General features: G+C 34.1%; 1 long non-coding RNA gene across 2 annotated transcripts in view; it reads right to left on the minus strand.

Moving 5' to 3' along the window:
* Window positions 1-18,768, minus strand: part of LOC143232249 (uncharacterized) — a 108,338-nt gene extending 89,570 nt beyond the window's left edge. Inside the window, exons 1-2 of one of the 2 annotated variants that reach the window (XR_013017464.1) lie at window positions 18,156-18,767; window positions 5,454-5,807 (exon numbers count right to left, since the gene is read on the minus strand). This is a non-coding gene — a long non-coding RNA (uncharacterized LOC143232249). Of the gene's footprint in view, window positions 1-5,453; window positions 5,808-18,155 lie in introns of both variants that reach the window. The other variant, XR_013017465.1, reaches the window with a different exon arrangement.
* Between the last annotated feature and the right edge of the window lie 8,857 nt (window positions 18,769-27,625).

Below are 27,625 nucleotides of genomic sequence, written 5' to 3' on the forward strand. Positions count from 1 at the left end.
CACGTTTATCTCGCAGTTTAAAGTTGATCGTAAGAGACTCCACAACAATACAGAAGTATTGTGAACAGAATGGACAATAAAAACGCTAGCTATGACAGTCAGGAACAAATTAATTGTAACAGATAGGATGAAGTTGAATGGCAGATGAAAAACTAAAAACTAAGTACAATTTACAATAAAAAAAAGTTAGTTCGAAAACTATAATTAAAACTAGGTTTAACCTATAATAAACTTGGGATGTTGTACATAAGGTGAAAACTTAGAAGTAGACCGTGTAACAGACTGAAACAACTGAAAACAGGAGTAATGATCAAAATTCTAGGCTTAAGTTAAATACATCTCATAACAGTTAGATACGATCTAAACAAATTAAACCACACTTCTAAATTATAATGACAGCTAAACTTTTAGTAAAACAAAAAGAGTATGCAGATAATGGAATAACAAAAAAAAAAAAAAACGGATGAACGCTGAGAAAACAAGTAGTGACAGGTAGTTTTATTTAAACAAAAGACACAACAGATTAGGAAAAAACAGTACAACAAACAGAAAGGGCTAAAGACAGGGTAGAACAAATTACTTTGAAGCTCTAAAACAAACAACTACAGAGAAGAACAAGTTGATTGTGTGATAGACGTGAACAACGACAGATTGGGGAGACGAAAGTTAAGTACTAACTATAATAAGTCAGGCGAGCTAAAATCGTAGTGGAACAAACTAAGTACGTGTTACAAAACGCAGACGTAGCACAACACGTGGGGAAGGAATAAAACTATCGAATGCGTAAAAAAGAGAAGAGATTAGAACTAACTCTATAAAAGTAAAGAATACTCAAAACAAAGTGAAGCAAGTACTATAAAAACTATGAAATGACGAACTCGGGTTTAGTCTTTCTCTTGTATACGTTCTTTCGATATTTGGTTAATTTATGGTAACAACTGTCTGGCAGATTTGGGCGACAAACATAATTTTCGTAAATGAAATAGCCTTAGCGATTCAAATCCATTCTTAGACAAGCACGTATATAAGAAAAATAAAATAATTGTTACAGTCTGACTTCAAACTACCAGTTATCAGGATTTAGAAAGTGTAGGAAACAAGCTTGTATCTAAAGCGAACTAAGAAGGAATAATGTTACTGTATGTACAAAAAACAGCAAAATAGCCCAGCTGAGCTAGACAGTAGTGCTACACATAGCAACAGATAGGAACAGCAGACCACAAAATATAAAATGAAGTTTACATAGTAACAAACAGGAACAGTTAAACATAGGGTGTAAAAATTAAGAGCAGATTGTAAGAAACAAGAATAGTTCATCACAGAATGTTAGAAATGATGCACATATAGCAACAGACAGGAATAGCTGAACAAAGAGTGAAATGTTAACATTCGTAAACGCCCTCCAGTGGCATAGCAGTATGTCTGCGTATTCCGACCGCTAGAAACCGGGTTTTGATACCCGTAGTGGGCAGAGCACAGATAGCACATTGTGTAGCTTTGTGCTTAATTTCAAACAACCAATGAATAATTCGAAAACAGCTGACCACTGAGTTGAATAAGTTGTAACAGACAGGAATAGTTAGACACTTGGAGTAAAGTTATAGTCCAGATACTAACAGATTGGAGTGGAGGACTAATTTCATACAAAAAACAACAACAAAACAACACAATATCCTTTATCGTGCTGTTCTTATGTGTGCACAACAAAGTGAAAGGATGAAATTAATTAAGTAGAGAAGATAGATCTAATAGAACAAATTAATTACACGTTATAACAGAGAGGAACAATTTGTTTTTTTAAAAGCGGATGATTATATTAAATAATGATTCTAACAGACTGTAAGCTAATAAGGCCGTTAAGTAATAGACTCGACCTGCGAATTAAGTAAGTAGTGAACATTCTGAGCTTGAGATATTCGTTACCTCTAAGATATTTAATTGTTTTAACTGGAAATCTAGTATTTTATTACGCTGGTGTCTGAACATTTAGTTTTTCTTAACTAGATCATGTTAACAAAACCCAAAAAGCGTTTGTTTGTTGTTGTTGTTTTTTAAATTCAGGTCACATTTACACCAAATAGGGATTTGGGAATGATATAATGTGATAACAGCAGTTTCAATGCTGATATATTCATTTGTTCATGGCGGAGGAAAAATGTGCAGAAAGGCACGTGCTTTGCAACTCGGTGTGACGCACGATGCCGCTGAAACTCACGTGAAATTAAACCGACAATATATTAGTGATATGCAAGAATAAAATTAGGAAGTTACGTCAAGGTGGAATTAGAGGAAAAGCTACGTGCTGGAAAACGTGACATAGCTGTCAGTAATGAAACCTATTTGATAGACAGACAGACAAACAGATAGATAGGTATTATATTTTTTGATACTTTTTATTAAAACAACCAAACCAGTTTTTACAAGTTTCACACCAAACAACCCGTTTCTACAAGGAAATAAAAACATATTTATCCATTACATCATTTATATGACCAATTTATCACTATTATCTGTAACATCTCTAAATAACTACTATATATTTAAAATAGACCGTGTTTTCAAGTAACGATTTCCTTTAACTGTATTCAACAACCTCAGTTATAAAATGTTGAATTAATGTTGAATATTTTTATTAAACACTGAAGCTCTTCTATTGCAAATTTCATTGAGATCTATTATTTACGTAACAGAGTATACTGTACAATAATTATTAATATTTGTGTGTGTGTGTATATATATATCAGTTGTACTCGTTAATTTCCTATAACATACAATTTCCTTAGTATTTTCACTATTGGTACTTGTTAAGAATATTTGTTAAAATTGTGTCATTGACAGTTTCAATTCCTTCTCTAACTTTATATTATTTCTCACAAGAAACACTAGATTTATATCGCTTTTAAGTAGATAACATTGTATCATCAAAGCGAAATATATTCACTTGGGATTAACCAGCTGCTAATTTACAAGGTAATAAAATACAGGTGTCCCACACGGTTATTATGAAATTATTACTACCATAATTAGTTTTATCAGTGTAGACATGAACAAGAAAGAGCATGCGTGTTGAAGCGTAGACGTTTCAAAAAGATTAGTTATCGAATTTTAACAATCCTCTCTTGATAGCCTATCTATACACAACAAATTATACAGAAATATATTCAGACGAATTTGAGATGTATATGCCCAACGAAAGATAACAACATTGGAACTTATATCTGTCTGAATTAGATATAATATGATGACAGGTTGTGTGATAAAGATTACTAAGTTCATAATACGTAAAGATAACGTTTAGGCCTAATTAAGAATGCAGTATTAAATTTACGATAATATTTATACTACACTGTGACTCAGAGGTGAATCTGAGAACGTCTAGCGCTAAACACTGAGCATGATCGCTCTTTCAGCAGTAGGGACGTTATATGTTCGTTTAATCACACTCTTTGTTGGTATGAAAAGTAGCCCAAGGGCTGGCCGTTGGTAGTGTTTACTAGCTACCTTCTCTTTAACCTAGAAATGCTAAATTAGTAAGGGCTAGCACATACAATCCTCGAGCACCTTTGTGCAAATTTGAAAAGGTACCCAATCCATATCTAATGCCAAACTTTAGGTCTCGATACTCACGGTGGGCAGAACAAAGATAGCCCATTGTGTAGATTTGCCCTTGACAACAACAAAAAAAGGCACTTAATATGCTGTACATAAAGGGTCAATTTGTTTATTTCGAAAACTCTTTCGATTTTGACAAAAAAAAAAGCAACCTAGTTATTTGCAATGTATCATATTTCTTTTTTTTATAGAAAAGCAACATTGGGCTACTGTGTCCTCATCGGGGTTTCGAACCCTGAGTTTTAATGTCTATAGACTAACCACTGTCTCGCCTGGAGACGTGTGTTATGTATCGGATATTAATAAACATTTTAGGGTCACCAGATGAATAAAAAACATGAAGAAAAATTAGCTTCATTATTTATAGGGGAAATTTGTTTGTTTGTTTTGAATTTAACACAGAGCTTCTCGAGGGCTATCTGCGCTAGCCGTCCCTAATTTAGCAGTGTAAGACTAGAAGGAAGGCAGCTAATCATCAAAATCCACCACCAACTCTTGGGCTACTCTTTTACCAACAAATAGTGGGATTGCCCGTAATATTATCAAGCCCCCATGGCTGAAAGAGCGAGCATGTTTGGCGTAACAGGAATTTGAAACCGCACTCTTTGGATTAAGAGTGGAGTGCGTTAACCACTTGGCCATGACGGGCCTCCTAAATGTAGCATATTGTTTTGTCCGAGTTCTTTTTTCTTTACTTGGTAACATAAATATTGTTATTTGTTCAAAAACACACTTAATTTAAAATTTAACCACTCTTTTGTTATCGAATATCAATAATATTTTGATAATATCGTTTAAATAATTCAAATTTATGAGAACTTCCTTTCTCACCACTAAGAAAACTTCGACCGATAGCTGAAATGTGGCTTGTACAGTTATCTAACCTCTTCGCTGAAAGGTTTCACGCGTAAACTTTGGCAAGTTTTTCTGACTTGCGTTCCAGAATAATTCGTGCTTAATGGTTAATCTTGAACAATCCAAGATTCCAATCGTAATTCGAGACACAATACCCGTCAATCAAACTCGCAACATTGTGTAATTACAAAATTAATAATCAAATACTTGTGTACCAGAGCAAGAAAAAATTACTTTAAGCCTGTTACAATAAACAGTTCATGCACGAACAACAACAACAAAAAAGACTTGGTTGGGTGCTGAGTGGCGCTATTGAATTCAATAAGCTATAACTTTGTAGATAAACTCCCATAGATACATATATGTATGAAAGAAGTATAGTAAATTTATTTCCAGTAAATAGTCTGTACTATATGCTTAAATTAACATGGTTCCACGAAAAAGTTGTAGATCATTTTGAACGAACTACTTTCTGGTTTTGAGCTGCGTAATATCAATCAAGCAGCTTCATGTAATTAACCTGTATTACGATCTTGAGCTAATTCACCTATTTTAAGGCTTTTATGTTTTGATGGTTTAAAACAAAATAATGTTTGAGTCTTTGACTGTTCAACTCATAAATGTTTTATGTTCGAATATTTTAAGAATCTATGAGTATTTTCTGTATACTGTTTCATACCTCGTTCCCTAGGTGTTACTATGGCGCTATTAACCATGGCTCAGTTTTCCAAGTTCCAGAGGGAAGTGTCAAAAGCTAAGAGTATTTATTGTTTATGCGTCAGTGAAAATGGTCAGACCAGTTTCATAACTCAGGAACAGTCAATGATTAAACGAAAAAGAAATCATTTTATTTTAAAGTCTTCTTTAAGTAAGTAAAGTCACGGTATATTTCAAAATAGTTTTAACAATAATATATACACTAAATTTCACTCAAGCTTTGTTCTACGCATACTTTCAACAAGTAACAAACGCATTGATAACCTTACCGTTATAACATAGAATGTCTGCAGATGGAGAACTGCGTCTTTATAAATCAAAGTTAATAAATCATATCCATTTTGCACGTGACGGGAAAACGAAGTACTTGACCGTCCTGCAGATAAAGACATGTTCGTTGAGGTCGTTGAAATTGACCCAGAGTTACGTGTTTAATCACATGTTCTGGTAAACTAATCACTTGTTAAGCACTCTGTCATGAATTATGAAATCTTCACATCGGAACATACAAAAAAGTGCCTTTGGGAAAAATATCAGTTCCTAGTGCTCGCTGATAAGAATCCCTTCACAAACTTTATTCTATCTTTATATCACAAGCTCAATATAATCCTCTTCAACTGATGCTGAAAATTTAAAACAAAAAGTATTAAAATAAAAACACTGTATGTTAATTAACGTATTTAAAAGTTTTCAAAAGTACAACTTGATATGTAAATCGTTACTTAACACAAACTGTTAGCATTAAATACACAATATTATACAAAATTCATATAGTGTACGTAGTACACCAGACGATCCAATGATAAGTTGTTGCATATATATTAAGTTAGATTGTAACTCAATAATATCTTAACTAATAATCATGTTACGGTTACGTCAATCCTTATTTTTATAACAGCTCAAACAATAAAAGTTTTAAAAAAGTTTATAGAATATATTGCCTCACTGCACAGCAGCGACATCTGCAGAGCGAAACACACACCAGCAATATAGTTTCACGAGGGTTGCTTTATCTATTTTTTTGTTTTTTTTTTTTTGCTACGTAACTTTGTATCTAAATTTTACTAGAGTTTAAAGATAGGTAAATATATGTATCAGATGGCTACATTTTATTTGTTTATCTACCTAGCTCCAGCTACTGAAAAAATAATATTCAATAAAGTATAGGTAGATCATACGCTAAAAGCAACATAACGCTAACGACAATCCAAGCAAAATCGACAAAGTGGATAATTTCACAATATAAATACCAAAAAAGGTCCGAATTATTAGGTGAGTTGCTCATAATAAAACCAGTTGTTATTGTGTAAATCAAGTCATTCAAAACACGTAGTATTTCTAAATTATTTACGTTTCAGTATTAGTTTATTGAATTGACGCTTAAGAACTAAATACTGTGCGGTCTCAGTTTTTGTTATTTCATTTAGACAAGGCCCGACATGGCCAGATGATTAAGGCACTCGACTCGTTATTCGAGGGTCACGGGTTTGAATTCTCGTCACACCAAACATGATCACCCTTTAAGTCGTGGGGACGTTATAATGTAACGATCAATCCCACTATTCGTTGGTAAAAGAGTCGCCCAAGAGTTGGCGGCGGTTAGTGATCACTAGCTGTCTTTCCTCTAGTCTTACACTGCAAAAGTAGGGACAACTAGCGCAGACCTATTTTTCTTTTCAAACTTTGATTTTGTGACCTGGATAATGAAATTTTTAAGTTTACATATTTTCCAGAACATTCCAGGTAGATTCAGTGCTGAGTAGCTGATCAAGAATTTTCAAGAACGTTGTAGAATATTGTAGAACTTACGAGAATTTTCAAGAATCTTTTAGAATTTTCTAGAACTTTTCATAGTATATATATATATATATATATATATATACATTAGCTCTCACCACTCACCACTTCAGTTTGGTTCTAGCTGCCTAAGTGACTACACAGACCTATATGATGGCATCAAGAAGCTACAAGCATTCTCCAGACGCATTCTGCTATGTATATGGCTAATTTATCAATACAAGAGCGAAAAAGTACTCTGTGACAGCATCTGTTAAAATGTGTGAAGCCTACAAGGCATATTTCGGCATGCCTGTCGGAGATGAAGACAAACCCTGGGCACGCCATTTTACCTGCGAGCACTGCAAAAAATCTCTAGAAGGTAAGACGGACAATTTTTGCTTGCTTGAATAGTAACATTTTATATTATACAAATTTTAGACCTTTTAAAATTTAAATATATTTTCTTTCTTTTTTTAATTTCCAGTAGTATAGAAAAATATCACGTAAAATATTTTGCATAAACCTCTTACACATTACTTGTGCACGAAATAAATTTATTCTTCATAATAACTTTATTTTGCTCTTTTGCAGGATGGTACAGAGGGGAAAGAGAGCCATGAAGTTCGCTATTCCAAGAATTTGGCGTGAACCCACTGACCACTCAAGCAATTGCTACTTCTCCATGGTAGACTCTTTCAAACATCGGGCTGTCAAGAATGCATATACTATCATGTATCCAGACTTTCCATCATCCATCGCCCCAGTGCCACACTGCCCTGAGCTTCCTCTACCTACTCAACCAGAGAGAAAGCAGCCATCCTCAGAAGAGAGCAGCAAATCAAAAGAGAAGGTAGACATTGAAGATCCAGATTACAATTTCAGAGGTGCAGCTGGTGAGAGAAACCCATATTATCTCAACCAAAGAGATCTCAATGACTTGATCAGAGATCTTGGTCTAAAAAAGTCGAATGCCGAGCTTTTGACATCAAGCTCAAGGAGTGGGAGTTGTTAGATGAAAGTATGCAAATTTGCCCGTTTTTACATAGAAAATAGGTTAATTTCTAAATTTCATTATCCAAGTCATAAACATAGCCAGGGGTTTAAAGCACTCGACTCGTAATCCAACGATCGCGGAATCGAATCCCCCTCACACCAAATATACTCACCCTTTTATCTTGGCCCAGCATGGCCAGGTGGGTTAGGGCGTTCGACTCGTAATCTGAGGGTTGCGAGTTCGGATTCCCGTCGCACCAAGCATGCTTGCCCTTTCAGCCGTGGGATCGTTATAATGTGACGGTCAATCCCACTATTCTTTGGTAAAAGAGTAGCCCAAGAGTTGGCGGTGGGTGGTGATGATTAGCTGCCTTCCCTCTAGTTTTACACTGCTAAATTATGGACGGTTATCGCAGATAGCCCTCGTGTAGCTTTGCGCGAAATTCAAGATGTCAAAAAAACAAAATACTTAGATGTCAATGTATGAATAACCAGCTGAACATATACAAGTGAAGAAAAACTTTAAAAAAAGAAAGTAAATGTAAGGATGACTAATATCAATCCCTCAGAAACAACACAAACAAGATAGTAGGGATGGCAAATTTACATCATCCCAAAATAATAACACAGATACACAGTATAGTAGAATGTTAACAGATAAAAATAGGATAAATTAAACTCGTTTGCGATTGAATAATTCTATATATACATTGTTATCCGTTAATTATTGCCTGTGCTGTTATATATAACCTTTGTAAAAGCGGATACTCCGTTTCAAACTACGTCACCTCAGTGAATTTGGTTGACACCATTGTTTTGGTTTTGAGTTATTGTGTAATAAAAAAGTATAAAGAAGAAGAACAAGAAATTCAAATATTTTTCTATGATATTTACAGACAGAACTTGTAATTCAGTTACTACATAGATCTTATTATGAAAGGAAATACTGTATAATATTATAAGATTCTGATTACCTATTGAGGAGATATTTAAAATGCCATCTCGAAGAACAATCCAAGCCATTCCTACTTAGGCAGTGCTACCATCTGTATGATATTTAACTCAGTGTTTGTTTTATAAAAGTTTTGTTCAGAGCTGTCTATAAGTTTGGACTGCTAGACTATAAAGAAGTCAACTAGTCAAAAATATTCACCACCAACTTCTCTCTAATCGAATAGTGGGATTTGACTATTAGTCTTATAGTGAGCCAACGGCCTCAAACATTGGAGCACAATTTCTGCGGCAACTGATTGCAAACAACAATTCTTCAATTTAATAGTTTGAATCTGTGCTAAATACGTCATTTATATGAGCATTGTGTCCCCTTAAAAACAGCCGCTTCCCTGTGCTCTTTCATGAGATAATACAGTTCTCCAAAACAATGAAATTAAAATAATGTTGTATTGTTAATTGAATATACATAAGCACGTGCAAACGAACCGCTATCAGTAGCAGAAAGAAATGCAAGCGTTAACCTCCCAAAGTATGTGTGACTGGAGTTCATAATAATAAATAGAGTGACTAGAACGACAAGCGTGATGAAAGACAAATAATGTAAAATACAGTGCTGACTTACTTAGAGTATACACAAGTAATAAGGGTAAATACAGTAAGAACAGTAAGCGTGAGGGGTAAAAATACGAGTCTTCCTTTGCCGCCAGAACCACTAGGTCGGTGAGATAAAATATTAAAAGCCATTTTCGTTCATGAGAGAAAGACTTAATCACTAGAACCACTAGTGCGATGTGAAGCAGTATTATAAGTCAGTTTTGACCTCCATAACCACAGATATGATGTGATGTAACAATAAGAGAACCCTAGCGTGTTGAGAAGTAATATATCACCATTAACCACCAGAACCATTAACATGATGGGAAGAGATATTAATAACCATTGTTGCTCATAATAGAGACTTGTTCAGGGTGACTAATGTTTTCCATAATTTGTAGCGTGGTTGAAATATTAATATCAGTGTTTTCCATAGAACTAGTAGCGTGGTTGAAATAATAATATCAGTGTTTTCCATACAACTAGTAGCGTGGTTGAAATAATAATATCAGTGTTTTCCATAGAATTAGTAGCGTGGTTGAAATAATAATATCAGTGTTTTCCATAGAACCAGTAGCGTGGTTGAAATAATAATATCAGTGTTTTCCATACAACTAGTAGCTTGGTTGAAATAAAAAGCCAGTATTTTCTAGGAGAAGCGTAGCATGGTGGAACAAAAGCCATTACTATGACTTCGAATTCATCGCTACGAACCACACATTACTGATGCTTCATGTCATACGAGTTATAAGTTCATATTTAGTTTTATATTAAACTATAAAGTAAAGTTGGAAAATTGCTAGACTGTAGTCAACATTGAACTATTAGTACATATCCAAGCCAAAATAGAATTAAAACAAACAAATTTATATTTGTGGTGATTTGTATTCTTGATTATGTGAAAGGAATTCATATCAAAATATGTATTTTTTTCCAAGGACTTCAGGAAACAGTTTCTACACAGAAAAACAGATTCAATTAGACACGTTCTAGCTGGTGTGGATAACTAATTCGAGTTTGATTTACGTCTGTGTACACAAGTAAAGTCATAAAATAGCAAAGATACACGAATAAAGATACTTATTGAACTGAGACGTATGTACATATCAGCATGAAATATTAACATGCATAAATGTTCATACTTGAAGAACTATTTTTTGACTCTAGAACATTTTGTTATAAAAGATTTCACATCAAAAGAATTAGGCATACTCAAGGAGTACACTCAACGTGTTGTGTCACGCCGTAACACTTATGCTATTGCCTAAAATCAATTATCTTATATTGTTAAGGTAATTTAACATGTAGAATGTTGACTGTAGTACTAACGTAAAGGTATTGCTGCCACATGCAAGCTCACCCTTATGTTTATCCCACTTACCTAAACAACACCGAATGTTACTAACACTACAGCTGTGTGTAACATAACCATACATGTTAACAAATTTTGCACACCTCATTTTTCCAACCTATGAGAAAGTCCGCTAGTCTGTTGAACGTAAGATTATAATACATCTTCCCCTTCTCCCTTTAACCGATGTAACAACTAGGGTTACGAAACAGTGAATATTGGTCATGCTAACCATTTCGTTCACCTTGAGAGCACCTGTAGACTATGGCAATTCACACGCTTACGCACGCACACACACACGTCTCACCAAAAACCTCAGTAAACCTACTGAGAGCTTTTCTTTCTAGAAATAATTTTTTACTATTTCTTCTCTCGAAATAAGTATAACGAAAAGTAACAAAAAGTGATCGAAATGGTTTACATCATTGTATCACTGAAAATAATATTACTATGATTTTAATAGTTTTTGTTTGTTTAGAAAATAACACATTTTACCCTTAAATTTAAAGTTATTCTATAAGGATGACTGGCTGACATATGGATACTAAAAGATAAATATGTGTAAATTATATTTAAATTACAATAACAAAACCCACTGAATGAACAAAGTGGGAAGTCTTTATTACACAGAAATTACGATCTTTTCTGATAACACGAAATCCAATTTGTTTTATGGAAGTTAATCCTAATATTCAAAGGCTATATCTATTTCTTGTCTACCTTTCCTTTATATATTTTTGTTCTGTTACCGGAGTTATTCGATGCTCAATTATAACTTATATCATTAACTGACTACGTAAAAAAACAAACAACAACATATTCCAGTACTTTTTGGAGTTAATATAGCATTACACAATATATTGGTTGAGTCTACATCATACTTTTCGTTTTTTGAATCACCAGAACTACAAAACTAAGTAACGTGATATTATTATTGTTACTGTTGCATCAATTCGACTCCATGACTATAAAAATTATATCAGCGCGTATTGCGCTGAAAATACAGTTTGTTTGTATGTTTGTTAGTATCTTCATAACTTTATAAACGAAATAGCCTGGATATTTAAGAATATGTCCTATAATTCTGATATGAATATGTGAAAAAAACAACACACACACATTATAATGCATAGACTATATTTTACCGAAATGCGTGTAATATGACCATGAGGGTGAACAATTTGCGAGATATCTCACAAAACTAAATTCGTATCTCGAGGGCTACAAGAGAGTGTTTGATTCAACACATATTATTTCGCCGTTACATTATTTTGCTATCTCTCCAGAAAACCCTCGGGGCAACATCGGCGCTAGGACTAAATAGATAACACTAACGTTCAAAGTTGAAAATGTTGCTACTTTGTTGTGATAAGTTTCTCCTAGTGATTATTTCTACAACACAGAAGCAAAGACGGAATATTCTATTTCTTATTCTTATATTTACAAAACTTTAAAACTATAAGAGGGAGTAGGGCTTTCGGATTTTTTAGAAATTATTTCCTCAAATCTAAGCTGAATCTTCATAATTATTTTTGAAAAGATTGCAACTTTAACATGCCACTTTTCCAACAACAAAATCATTGTATTCCGATTGATTCGATTAGAAAACAAAATATAAAAAAACAACAAATGACCTATGTATCCCAGAAGCAAAAATTAATTCACAAACAAAACAACAAACTCTACTATTATTCTTTTTTATTGTTATTAAAGGTGTTATAATTGTCGTTTTTGCAAGAATGCTATAATTATTTTAAAACATAATTTAAGCCATTTTTAAAAAATAAAAGGCTTGATTCTTAAAGGCTCTGTTTTAAGAAAGAAAATAATGCTACCTTTATTACCCAGGGGAACTGTTGGTATAACAAAAAAAAAAAAGGAATTTAACTTGAAATCAAATTATTCATCAAAGGAACAGTATGTATGAGGATTTCCTCCATCTTCAGATATATATTCATTGTATGTCAGGTTTTAGTACTTTTAGAGTATTCATAACAGTTACACAGATATATTTATATTTTTATTCGCTAAGATAGATTTTCAATTTTTCAATTTATTAAACTTAATGGCCCGAAGCCACAGCAGACGAAAGCTTTCCTCTCTAAAAACTATAACGTTGAACTACAACAGGGAATCCAAGTAACCTAGCGGGCGTTTTGCTTAAAATAATGAAATTTAACACGAATAATTTCGATGCTGAGACCTAGAAAAAATGCTCACATTGGGAATGGCATTTATTTTTATGTCAAAAACATTAGGGTGTTCTGCATTGCAAAATAATAAAACAAACTCAGATAACATAAATATAGTTTGATGTACACTTTCAAAAACATTTGCAAGGTTTTGGTCGTTCTAGTAACGACTGGCACGGATTATATTTTACATTATAATTACGTATCTTTGCAAATAACCTGTTGTAAAATAGTTCAAACAATTCTTGGTTTTACATGTTCAAACAAATGAAACGATTATGTTCGGTTTCATTATTTGTTAGGCTAAAGATCGTCAGCAGCCGTTTATTGGTCGTTTTAGTATCGAAATGTACAAATTATACTTAACATTATTTTGATTCAACATATTTGAATAACTGAAACTAGTAGGTTCAGTTTCATTATTTGTTAGGTCAATTTCGTCCGCAGCTGTTTATTTGTCAATAGAGGCCGTCACAGTGGCGAAGTTTATTAAATATTTGGTGGGTGGTGCACTCAAGAAAACTTTTATATATAAAACAAACTTTCCAAGTATTTATGTAATTAATAACTGTTATATTAACAAAACTCGACGAAAAGCATTCTTCCATAAAAAACAAATAATTCTAAAGTAACTCTGTGAAATACCTCTGCAGTTTCTTATATGTACTGAGACGTACAGATAGATTATTATGTATCATATAGACAGATACGCAGAGATACTAATATTATATCCTATTTCTTCAGTACCTATAACTTTATTAATATTTTAATCCAACTGAATTTTACGTTCACTTCACTCGAACAGTCTGTACATAATTTATCCACCTATAAATGTATAATGTCATAGGCGCAAAAGTTTAAGAATTATTCAGCTTACGAAGTTACTCATAACGAATACAATAATTTCTTTGAAGAATGTTCCTATATTATGCCTTTTGTAATGAGAACAGAGATACGGTAGCGAGAAAAGACGATTGCTCTAATTTCATATCACACTATACAACACAAAGGTTAACACAAACAACATTTTTGGTCTGATTTATATGGTTTGTTTTGAGATTCGCGTGAAGCTACTCGAGGGCTATCTGTGCTAGCCGTCCCTAATTTAGCAGTGTAAGACCAGAGGAAAGGCAGCTATTCATTACCACCCACCGCTAACGCTTGGGCTACTCTTTTACGAATTACTACGAACGAATAGTAGGATTGACCACACATTATAACGCTCAACGGCTGAAGGGGCGAGCATGTTTAGTGCAACGGGAATTCAAACTCGCGACCCTCAGATTATGAATCGAGTGTCTTAACCACCTGGCCATGCCGGGCGTAATTAATATGACCATAATTTAAAGCTTCTTATAAATGAATTTTGCTTTTTTACCCTTTTCGTTGAATGATTTTTTTTAAATTTCACATAGTAACTCATTATTAGGTTTTTCAGGATTTTACGTCCATTACTTAATATAATGTGTTTTTATGTCAAGCCTTATATATTTTCAACTTAAACGACATTTTATAAAACAAATGGACGTAATGGTGAGTTAAAAGATCGGTAAGAATCAGGCATATAGACATCCCTAATTTTAAAATGCTGAACAAAAAGAGGACATCCAGACAACCAGCCTCTAAATGGTTAATCTCAATGCGGAACATGAATAGCAGCATATCGTAGGGTTGAATCTCGGATCTTCTAATTCCAAATTCGACAAACTAATCACTAGAAAACGTTCGGTTGTTTTTCTTTAATCCTATGTTTTTGCGAGATGTTCTTCAACTGAAGAACTATTTTAATTAAAAAAATGTTAACGTTTATTATCAACGAAATTCAAAGATTCTTAAAAACTGAACTAACTATTTTTTCACGGTACACTTCATTTGTAAAGTCTCTTAAATTCATATTGTTAGTTTTGGAAAATGTATGTAGCTTTATCGAACTTAAACCCATATTCTCAATTGAAAAGGCTGTTAAGATCTATATTAACTTTCTTGGTTCAAGACTAATACTTGCTGTTGGTAATTCGTGAAACTGAACAATGTACATTCCTGTGTCCGTGCATCATCAGATCAAGACTTCAAGGAGCAATAGTTATATGAGTTAGGATTCGCAACGATGACAAAAATCTAAAGTACAGGGATTAAGCACATGCATCAGTGTTAACCTGTAATCGTAGACAAACGATTTTCAAACTCAATATGCATTTAATTATTTTAGATATTTCTTTATCATATTTTCGATACGAAGGTTATTTTCTACTTTTTTGTGTGTGTGTGTGTGTTTGTATGTTTTCTTATAGCAAAGCCACATCGGGCTATCTGCTGAGTCCACCGAAGGGAATCGAACCCATTAATTTAGGGTTGTAAATCCGTAGGCTTACCGCTGTACTAGCGGGGGTGCTTTTATACTTTTAGTTTAATATATAAGTTTAGGACTAATCTAAATATCGTAACATGGCCGATCCTCATGACAAAATTTTGGGATTATGGTTAATAGTACCACTAGCAGCAAGAGTACCAAATTCAGGAAATAATTATTTCCTTTTTTTTATAAAACAAGCATCGTTTTCCATTAGGCAAGAAGACAACTGTCCCATAAACATTCTGAAATTACACCATTATTTATAAGTAAGAATGGTCCACCGGTGGGACAGTGGTAAGTCTTCGGATTTACAACGCTAAAATCAGGGGCTCGATACCCCTCGGTGGACACAGAAAATAGCCTGATGTGGCTTTGCTATAAGAAAAACATGCATTCATACACATAAGTGGGAATGAAAGAACAGCATGTGCAATTAGCTATATATTTTTCCAGGTATATGTTTAGTCATGGTTTTCCAAAGTAGCCATAATTTATGCCTTTTCACTTTTGATTAACTATATATAAAGTTGAGTAGAATATTTTAAAACAGTCTTGAATATAAAAATGAGCAAGCCACTGACAATCACTGTCAAGGATAAAGTTGCGGTGGAACTAAATCTTGGCACTGTTTGATGTTATATAAATTGTATAATGTCACCGAAAATTGATCGCTTTTGAGAAAATTATGTAACAGCCTTCTCTTAAGCTTAATATTCATACATTCAGTTCATTAAGATGTGTTCAGATCAAGGATTTAGAACCTCTAAGACGAGGATATCTTCTTCGCTTACTATAATTGGAATATAAAAAAACGTGTATCAACTTGCGGCACCACGACTATATAGAAAGAGAACTACAACAAGTCGTACACCACCTGTGACGTGCAAAGCATAGCGTATTGTAACAAGTAAGAATTCATAAACACAAAGAACATAATTAAGAAGGACCTCCGTTGAAAAACGAGGCCAACAGAGTATGGGTTCACCAAGATAATGATTCCAGTCCTACCTCAAAAAGCTGAATAATAAAACATGTTTTTTTAAGATATTCATAACTAAGACATATCGATCGCCGGACGCAGCACCTATGGATTTCAGTGAGATAGGACTGTTAATGGGAAACTATCATCTTCGTATAGTATACTCGATTGATTACGGTAGGTATGCATGAAAGAGTAGTGTGCTTTGGACATGACGGCATTAAAACGAAACCTTTTAAATAAAATAGACGCTACAGACCGGTTGTCAAGATATGCGATCGTGTCGTCAGATAAGGTATAACAAGACGTGGCGACATGGACTGTAACAACGTGGCGAGGGTCTGTAAAATTGTTGAAATATAACGCACACGACCTGCTGTTACTAATTATATTCGCTTAGTAATATACGCATACTTCTTTATCACATTATAGTCCTTTCACTGTTTTCTCTCCACATTGCTTTGTTAAGTCATGACTTTTCCGTAATTTTTTAAGTTATTGTAACTTACAACAAAGATCCCGTATCGTTAAATAAATAAAAAAACACATTAAAATTAAATAACAATGCTTCAGTTTAATTCTTATATTTTAATAAACCACAAAAACCACAAGTGTAATCGCTTAGCTCGCTAAAACTAAATGCGAAATTTAATGAAATAGAGCTACGAAATCGAACATACTCGTGACTCGTAATGTAATAAGTTATTATTAATTCTCAGAAATATACTGTTTATAACATAAATCATTATGTGTGAGAGAATTATACTCAAAGCCTTAAGCCAATCAGAAGCTTCCACTGAGAAGCATATGCTCAGACACATACTATGAGGTTACACGTGTCAGTGTACGATATGTGCAAGCACATTGGTTACTAGATGAGTAAAAGTGTTTTTCCTAAGTTTAAAAAGGGAAGTTTGTAACTTACCAGATACCTAAGACTGTCATATACGTTTGAAATAGTTTAATCTCATTCCCAGTGAGTTTTAACTCTGGAGTGAGTAAAAAAACAACAACCGATCATCAAGATATGGGCTTTTAGATTTCCCTGGTGGAAGAAGTCTTAAATGTCTAAAGATACCTTGATGCAAGTACTTAATTAAAAACTCTGTAGCATATTCATCAACAAATTAATGTCTATTAATGACTAATCGCCGAACAATCATAAGTCGAATAAGGTCGAAGAAAGAATCAGATAACGTTATTTAAAAGTATATTGCTTTTCACTCCCAGAAATGAAATGTCAGCTTTAATCTTGTCAGAAATGGTTTGTTTGTTGCTAAACGCAAAGTTAACACTGAGCTATTTGTGCTCTGCTCTCTGCAGGTATACAAATCCGATTTTTAACCTCATAAGCTTCTAAAATTACCATTGAACTATCAAGGAGCCAGAAATGGGTCATTGGTGAAAAAAGTCACCAATATAAAATTTATAAAGCTATAGATACAGCTGTTTGTGTTGTGTAACATCATATAGGATCTGACCAAATTTGGATTCAAGCCTATTTATTATTGTAGTTATGCAACCCACTAGTTTCTCTAGTCATAACTTGGCTAAGGGCGTTCATCCTTGCATATTACAGAATGTTCCTACTTAATACTATTAGTTTGTTCGTTATACTCAAAGCTTTAAGCCAATCAGAAGCTTCCACTGAGAAACATATGCTCAGTCACATACTATGAGGTTACACGTGTCAGTGTATGATATGTGCAATCACATTGGTTACTAGGAGAGTAAAAGTGTTTTTCCTAAGTTTAAAAAGGGAAGTTTGTAACTTACCAGATGCCTAAGACTGTCATATACATTTGAAGTAGTTTCTTATATGAGTCAATTTTCAGAACTATTTTAAACTGTACTTTAAGTTTAACGCTGAAAGTGTCAGTAAACTTAAAGTAAGATGTAAACATATATCCAACTCTGTTTTCACAACCACTGCGTTGACTGGCTACAAGTCGACTAGCTGTGCTATCTCATCGACAGCACCAAAATGAGAACATTGCAGCCCGACCGAGTGATTCACGTGCTGTGACGTTACCGCTTTATTTTGCCTGTCATTGTGTAGAAGATATCCTCTTTTGAGACAATACAATATGCAACTCGATAAGAGATGCCGTTCTTTGGAAATAGTACCCATATTTTTGAAAAGGCAAATAGTAGCCTCGAAATTCTTTTCAGAAACCTGGTATTCATGTCGATCGTGTATATGTGCAGTCGAGACTCGATACAATAGAGGCGGGCTAGTAGCGTGAGAGTGCCAACCCCTATTCAACTCATGCGCATGCGGAGTTCGTGACCAGCACGAGACCATCTCTATGGAAACTTCGTTTTGTTATGTATGATTTCTGAATGATAGAGTCCATCACATTAAATCCACGAGGACGAGCTTCCCCTCCCTCGTGGTAAGTTCTCTTTCTCTTAGTTCTGAACATATTATTCGTCGTCGCCCACGTGAATAGATGCACTCACAGTTGGCCGACGTGTTTGGAAAAACCCGGCTATCAACTCACCCTATAACTATATACAAATTCATCGACCCACTCACATATCATCAAACACAGATTTCCCTACACAAGATAGTGGTAGAGGTTTTCCAACAGTGCCGTCAGGCCTCCCTAGACTCTACACGGGTCGTCGCTTTTATCTGTGACTCCCGGAGAGCGGGATGATTCTGACGCTGTCACCACCAAAGCTGCTTAATACATACATAGCAACTTACCAAAGAAAAGTGTTGGGTTTCTCCTGAAGGGAAAACTACATCAATAGGTATACAAGATTTACTCAAATCGATGCTGGAGATGATCTAGAAACTGAGACACAACTTTCAGTGCAATGAAGAGCAAATGAACTAATTAAACCAAAGACAATTAAAACGTAAAACATACATAGCGTCTAGCGAAGTTTAATACTTTTTGGGATTTAAATCAAACAAAGGGGCAAGTTGTATTCACTATGATTTAAACCTGTTCAAAGAAATGTAATGAACAAAAAAATATATTATAACATCAAACATACTGTGTAAAACTGCAATATACGAATGTCTGCGTTTAGAGTGTCCAAACTGTACATGCTTATTTTAAAAATAGTTGGTATCCTGTTAAGTCTTGTAAAATGGAAGTAGTTAGTGTTTAGAAGCAGGTGTGATTTAGTTTGTATGTAGTTTTAAATACACGATTTTGTCGATAAAAAATTAAGTTTTATAGATAAAATATCTTGTTGAATGATACAGATGATATTAAAAGTAGCCTCAATGCTGCATATTTCATAAACACCTGTATCAATATAGGATTCAACATATTCCGAACACCAGACACAGAAACTTCAAATTTCTACTACAAGAAGCTTAGTCGTGTTCTTTGTTCGTATATAGTCACGGTTTATGATGAGTTCCTGATACCAGAGTAACATGGTGACATCTACCAAATCCTATAGTAGACTGTTTCTCATGTTTTATATTTTACCGACATAAAATATAGTGTTTATATAATATTAACAACATTTTTTCCATTACGGAAGTTTTATAATTTTTCACCGAAATATACGTGACTCCGAATTAATATTTTCAGGACACTACAAAACAACAGTTTATTTTATTTATTTAATTTGTAAAATGAACTGATCATACGGTATTTCAGGTGATTCCTTGAGACATATAAAGACATGGAAACATACAACGATTAATCTGAAATACGATGAGAGAGATGAAGGCTCTCTCTGACTTCCAACAGGATCTGGTACTTGGTGTTGTCTAGCAGCAGCATAGTTATAGAAAAACGTTTTTTTAAACCAAATACTTCTGTCCTTAAAGTCTATCACACAGGTAACAAGTTTTGTAATGGAGGAGAATAAATTGCATGTCAGAAGAAGGGTTTAGGATATCTTTCTGATGGCGTCCCAAGGGGAACTACCCCTTCTATGTGGGAAGAAGAGGTTAAAATAATAAAACAAACAGTAGCAAAATTGTTTAAAGTTTATTAAGGGGAAAGGCTGAACTTTCTTTCTCATTAACTTATTTTTGTTAAAGCAGTACAATAGAACACTTTTGTACTGTGCACTACAAATTGTGACAAAATTAATTCACACTTTCTCTTGGTGTGAAGCAGTGTTTATAGTCCATTTGGCTTATGTATAATGTGAGGTAATATTTATGTAAGCATTATGTATAGGAAAAACTAAATTTAAAAATGTCATAAATCACGGGAGGGGTAACTTTTATGCTTTTTCTCTCTCATTCTTTAATTATCTTGGTTTCGAGGAAGGGAAGTTAAAGATACTATGTCTCCGTCTATAAGTAGGAAGTGGCTGCTTAGCCTGTGTTCTACCATCAATTAATAGTTTTGAAAATAGTATTAGTAAAGACTGCAACTTCCAGCTGATGATGTTAAGTCAGTGTTTCAATGAACCGGATTCTTCCCTAGAGGTCAAGACCACGTTTATCCTGTTTATAAGGACAAGAGATATTGGAGATGCGTGTAGGTCAAGTCGTTTTTGAGGTGGTTCCAGATTCTTCGACCAATTAGTTCATAAAAGCAGAAGTTAATTTTTTTGATGTAGCTTCGAATTTGTAAATTCTGGCTTATACACCTTCGCCAACTTCAAGTTTTGTTTATCATCTTGTTAACGATAATAGGAAATATGATTACGTACAAAGTAATGGCCCTCTAGGCGTGGTTTACAAGCTTGTTATTGTCCTAAGTTCTCTACTGCAGAAGTTCTTATACCTTCTCATACAAAGTCCTTAAGAACATTCCACGTTTTGATCTAAATTCCCACCCAATGGATCTATAAATCATGAGTATCTTAATAGTATATTTGTTACGGCTCCCCAGTTTGGGAATCCCTGATTTACTGTATGAGTTTTTCCGCCCTCTGCAGAGAGAAGTGAGGCTACCTTCTTAGAAACGTTGTGTCCTACGGCTCTAAGTCATTTGATAATCTCTCTACACTAAATATTTCACTAGGAAAGAGCTGTGACGTTTTTTTTTTTTTCTATATTCAACCCGTTGCCGAATAGTACTGTCGAGCGGTCGGAAATTCACCATGAACTATATAGATAAGTACCACTGTACTGGCGTATCCACATCAACTTCTCTAGAGTTAGGTATTAAAATATAAAATAAAAACGCTTTATAGATATATCATCATATTTTCTTGGAATACCTGCAATCATTTTTTTTCTTTGTGTAAAATTAGACAGAGCAACGATGGTGTATTAAAATGTCCATAAAGATGCAATAGAATATCTCAAAATTCAGTTTTAGCCATGTTTATTAGTGTAATTGTGTGCACGTATCACAGTGCTATTTTTTATCATTTCACTAATGATTAAAAAGCAGCTGCTGTTAAAACATACAAAATTGAAAACGAATTTGAATGAACATCTTTAACTGATTATGTGTAAAGTTTAGCCATTCTTGTACCGATTAATTACAGAGCATTAAGTAAAACATGAAACATTATCGATTAACTAGCAGGATAAGCAGTTTAGTGTGAAATGGTGAGCAGCTATTGAGTTTAGGTATTCAGGGATTGGTTCTCTCTTTCTTTGTGAGCACAAAGACAATTATTGAAGGGCGCATTAATATCCTCTACTTAGAGTTTATACAGTGAAAATAAAGCTGAGTGAAAGCAAATTAATCAGTTTTGCAGAATTACTAAACCATATAGTGGTGATAATTAGTTATGTACAGTGCTATTTAATCAAGAAAAACACACATATTTGTTTTATCTAATATTAGTTAGTTTTAGTTTAAAGCTGCAGAATGAGCTATCTGCGTTCTGCCAACTGCAAGGATTCGAACCCCAGAGTTTAGAGTTATAATTCCGTAGATGTACCACTGATCGTACGGGGTAAACATTTTGAGCAAAGTAATATAGTTAGTTGACAATAAATATTTAAAATAGAATGGTTGTGGTATTACATATAATGCTATACTATTGTAACTAATAATATTAAGGAAAAATAGTATGCACGAGTGAATGTTCTTTATGAAGTATGTGTGTTTTCTTATAGGAAAGCCACATCGGGCTATCTGCTGAGTCCACTGAGGGAAATCGAACCCCTGATTGTAGCGTTGGGCTTTAATCTCTGAAATATATTTATTGTAAATTGTGTAACTCTCTCTAATATAGCGTAATGTTACGCACTTATTTTATTTACATAAGTCTGTGTTACTTGCTTTCTCATATTTATCGTTGTTGTTACTTTTGTGTTTACATTCCAATCCAATATTACTCTGGTCTTTCTCATATTTATCGTTGTTGTTACTTCTGTGTTCACATTCCAATATTACTCTGGTCTTTCTCATATTTATCGTTGTTGTTACTTCTGTGTTTACATTCCAATATTACTCTGGTCTTTCTCATATTTATCGTTGTTGTTATTTCTGTGTTTACATTTCAGTATTACTCTGGTCTTTCTCATACTTATCGTTGTTGTTACTTCTATGTTTACATTTCAGTATTACTCTGGTCTTTCTCATATTTATCGTTGTTGTTACTTCTGTGTTTACATTTCAATATTACTCTGGTCTTTCTCATATTTCTTTCTCACTTTTGCATTTTAGTCATTTTTTAATTCATTGAATTTGTTATTTAGTACTTATTACTGTTATTTACTTTCATAAACATTTAATTTCCCAGTTAAACAACAACATGGTAATTAATCTCAATTGAAAAGCTAAAGTTACACTTTCAGAACCATCTAAATGGCTATTGTTAGTCATTATATGGGAGGACTGTATAAATGTCTGCCTATATTAGTATCATCCTCGATATGATAACAATATCGATTAAAATGTATCTCAGAACGGCTGGTATGGGTATTAACACTATTACTAATAAAGTGGAGAACAATGTTTCGACCTTCCTGGGTCATCTTCGGTGGTCGAAACTTTGTTCTCTGCTTTATTAGTAAAAGTGTTAATATCCATACCAGCCGTTCTGAGATACATTTTTTACTTCAAGTGGGTTTTTCGTCATCATGAAGAAGTATTGGTTAAAGGTTTTTACTATGTATGTGAGATATTTGTTGTGAGAATTATTTTTCATCGTTAACTTAATATACGGGTTATGCCCGAAAATATTGTTAACTGCTTAATCATGTACTTTAATAATTATAAGTACGAATGGTATATTAAATTAAGTAAAGTCATTAGTGGTTGATTTGTAGTCTAAATCTATGAAAGTAACTTACTTTCATCACAAGGTACGTTTAATTTTATAGTACATATTATAAAATATTGGCCTGGCATGGCCTGCGCGTAAGGAGTGCGACTCGTAATTTGCGGGTTCGCGCCCGCGTCGCGCCAAACATGCTCGCCCTCCCAGCCGTGAGGGCGTTATAATGTTACTATCAATCCCACTATTCGTTGGTAAAAGAGTAGCCTAAGAGTTGGCGGTGGGTGGTGATGACTAGCTGCCTTCCCTCTAGTCTCACACTGCTAAATTAGGGACGGCTCGGTGCAGTGGGCTAACAACCTACTCACTTAAATACTTGTTGAAGAATCCGCAAGCGATTGCGGCCCTACGTTCCTAGATGGAATCTTATGGTGATAACTAACTAACTAATTATAAAATATTACCAAAAATCCAAAAACAGTAAATATAATTTTTATACGAAAATGTCATAATAATTTCTATAAATTGTTTCAGTTGTATCATACCCTGGTTATCTCGAACATAAGTTTTAAATACTATATGAATTATAAGGTTATTAATACACCCAAATATCTATTTTAACAACATATTGACCAAAACTGAGGCTTAGTCGTGTATACAATTTCAGAAATTGAAAAGTAAATTCGATTTTCTTTCTTCCTTTAGTTTGTTATGTCCTAGTAGTTAGAGCATTGACTCACAATTCCATACTGAACATGTTCATTCTTTCATCCGTGGAGCATTATAAGGTTACGGCGAATCCCACTTTTTGTCCCTAAAGAGTAGTTCAAGAGTTGTCGATGGACGGGGCTAACACTTTGCCTTCCCTTTAATCTATCAATTCAAACTTCGGGACGCTATAAAAGATAATCCTCGCGTAGCTTTGCATGAGATTCGACATTTCTTTTCTGAGGTTTTATTGTGCTTTCCAACATACTGATATGTCTATTATATATACGAACGTCAACGTACTTAATGGTCTGTTTTTGGTGACCAATTTCTTTTTTCATTGCATTTCTGTTTTATTAGAAGAAATCACAGGTGGCTGACAGGTTCATTGTAAACGTTACCCATATACGTTTTGAAATGTTTATGTTTAGTGTTCTTCTTACATTTCTCATATTTGATTGATAAAATAAATGATATCGTACAGACAAATGTCAAGACGTTAAAAGGGCCTTCGTCCGAGGAGTCCGGATTGCTTATTGGCTTTTTCATTCAGAATAACTAAACCTGCTCTTTGTTTATTCAAAATAATTAACGCAACGAATATGGTACACAATAGTACAATATCGTCGTCATCACATGATGATTGGCTTCTATTTCATTTTTAGTTTTGTATTTGCAAAGTATTTCGCACAAGCTGCACTTAACCTGCATAAAATTTTATAAAACAATTAGCATTATCTTAAATACAATTGCTATGGACTTTCTTGACTTACTTGGGTCTAAAATATGTATGCGCAGCTCGTTCAAAACCATATACTTATCATTTTGTGAATACGCATTCAGACGTTTCTGCATATCAGCTAAGTTTGCTTTCATTACAACTTTACATTTATCTTGCTTTGCAATAATTTAGCTTCAGTCCATTTAGCATACTGCTAAAAATACCTTTTAACTAATGATTTATTTATTAAGAGTTTATTTTCTCGTTTTTGTGAGTTTGTTTGTTTTAACTCGTAAAATCATATTATATACTGAACGCTCATAACTGTTTCATACTCTGTACAGATGGTTAAATATGATATATTAGAACATGAAACAGGTACAACTGCTATAAAGTCACAGTAGAATGGAATATATATGAGCTATATTCTGATATTGCTCAACGTTTCATTACTAGTGAGAAACCGCCGAAAATTAGATGCTTTTGGTAAGGGATTCCCCAGTGGTACAGTGGTATATCTGTAGACTTACAACGCTAGAAACCGAGTTTCGATATCCTTGGTGGCAGACCACAGATAGCTCTCGGTGTAGCTTTGTGCTTATTTACAAATAAACAAAATTTGGGAAGGGTATGTTAACAGCTTTTTCCAAGCGAAAATATTCGTTCATTTAGACTATACAGAGGTATTTAGGTCAACGATTTAAAATATCCAAAATCAATATATCCCTTGGACAAACTGATATTAGAAAACAAAGGGATGCAAATCGAATTCGGGTACCCGGACCATCCAGAAAGGCACATGCAAAATCCAGCCATTGTCAGAAAGGTGTGGCGTTCGGTAACAAGTGGGAATCCATAAACTCAAAGGTCAATGGAAAAAGCCACGTGCACGAAGCGATATTACGCAAAATAATTAAGTATCTCCGTTTGGAGTCATGTGTACATAAGTTGGTTCCATGAGATATCCAGTGAAATGTATCATACCTCAAACACCCTATGGATTCCTGGTGATCAGGATGCTGAAATTGGTGCCAGTAACCATCGCAATCGCACATTACATGATTTATGGAAACCATGCAGAGAGGAGAGGTGTGTTTTGAACATTACTTCACGAGGGTGTTTTGTTTTTTCCAATGGAAACTATGCTACCGTTAAAATGTACAGTCGTTAAATAGAATATGACAGGAAGTGATAACACAGAATCTAACGATAAATCTCAAAATCATATTAATGTAACGTATTCAGCTATTATACAAATATATTTCAAGATGTTCTGTGAAATGTAATATATGACCTCACACTGGCTTTTCATAACATCTGTGTTTTTAATTATTCAATGTAATATATTACAATTCTTTAAATAAGACATTGGGTAATAAATTTAATCAAGACTGATTTGATTTCACCCAAAGAAAGTTGTAGAACTGGCTTTAGTGACAAACAAGTATATTATGAAGCAGTGAATTCACCTTTCGAAAGCGCATTGAAATGTACCCATTCGTTTATAATGGTATCTCCCTAGTCTGTAGTTGAACCGTTAAAAATGGTCATATACCTATGATATTGTATTGTTTACAACAGCCACTTAAGATTTCCAAACAAGAACTCGTCGATCATGAAGCCTTAGTTTGCCTGTGAATAGGATACTATATGTTCTTCCGCAGGGTCTCCGAAACCGTTCTGTTTCAAGAGTAAGTAAAACCAAAATTAAAAGCAACAAATACTTTTTCTCGTGATTTATGGCATCTGTCACGGTAGCACAAATTGCAATGTTAAGCGTCTCTAATATATGATGCCATTTCAGTCTACTGACTGACTGACAGAAAGCTCACTATTGTATAATGGCGCGAGTGGTTAAAACAAATGACCCTTCCAGGCGGACTTCAGCCTTCTTTATTGGAAAAAATCATTTAATGACAATATCGCTAAATTACAAAAGGGTTATGTGATGTACTGTCTGTATTTCATATTGAGTCCATGAATAGAAGATTGGAGATGATTTGTTTACACCCATGTCGTGCAGATAGTATATATACATACGTATTTTAGCTTTCTTTCTAAAAATACTTTTAGTGGATAGACCCACTTCTCTAATACTGTGCTCATACTTGTTTCACTACACACTGGACTTACCAAAACGAGATACACTTGTCTCGACATTCAATGTTTGTGCGAAAATCCCCACCTGCCCGTGGTAGGAAACATTGACGTATAGTTATACAAAAACAGTAACAGAAACAGAAAATATGAAGGTTAACTAGCGGTACTGTATTTCTTCATCAGGTAGATTTTTCGAATTACATTCAGGTGTAATTTTCTTGATTTTACTGAGTGTTTAATATTGTATTTATTTTTTACATCAATAAACACATTATCACTAAAATAAAACCTATATTTGTATAATATGTGTGTTTGATTCTGAATTTTGCGCAAAGCTACACGAAAGCTACCTGCACTAACCGTCCCTAATTTAGCAGTGTAAAACTAGAGGGAAGGCAGCTAGTCATCACCACCCACCGCCAACTCTTAGGCTACTCTTTTACCAGCGAATAGTGAGATTGACCGTCACATTATAACGCTCAGCGGCTGAAGGGGCGAGCATGTTTGGTGCAACGGGGATTCGAACCCGCGACCCTCATATTGCGGGTCTAATATGTAATTTTTATAGTACAGTTTTTGAACCATCAATACTTTGCTTCTTTTG

The sequence above is a fragment of the Tachypleus tridentatus genome, chromosome 11 (assembly GCF_004210375.1).
Source record: "Tachypleus tridentatus isolate NWPU-2018 chromosome 11, ASM421037v1, whole genome shotgun sequence".
NCBI lineage: Eukaryota > Metazoa > Arthropoda > Merostomata > Xiphosura > Limulidae > Tachypleus > Tachypleus tridentatus.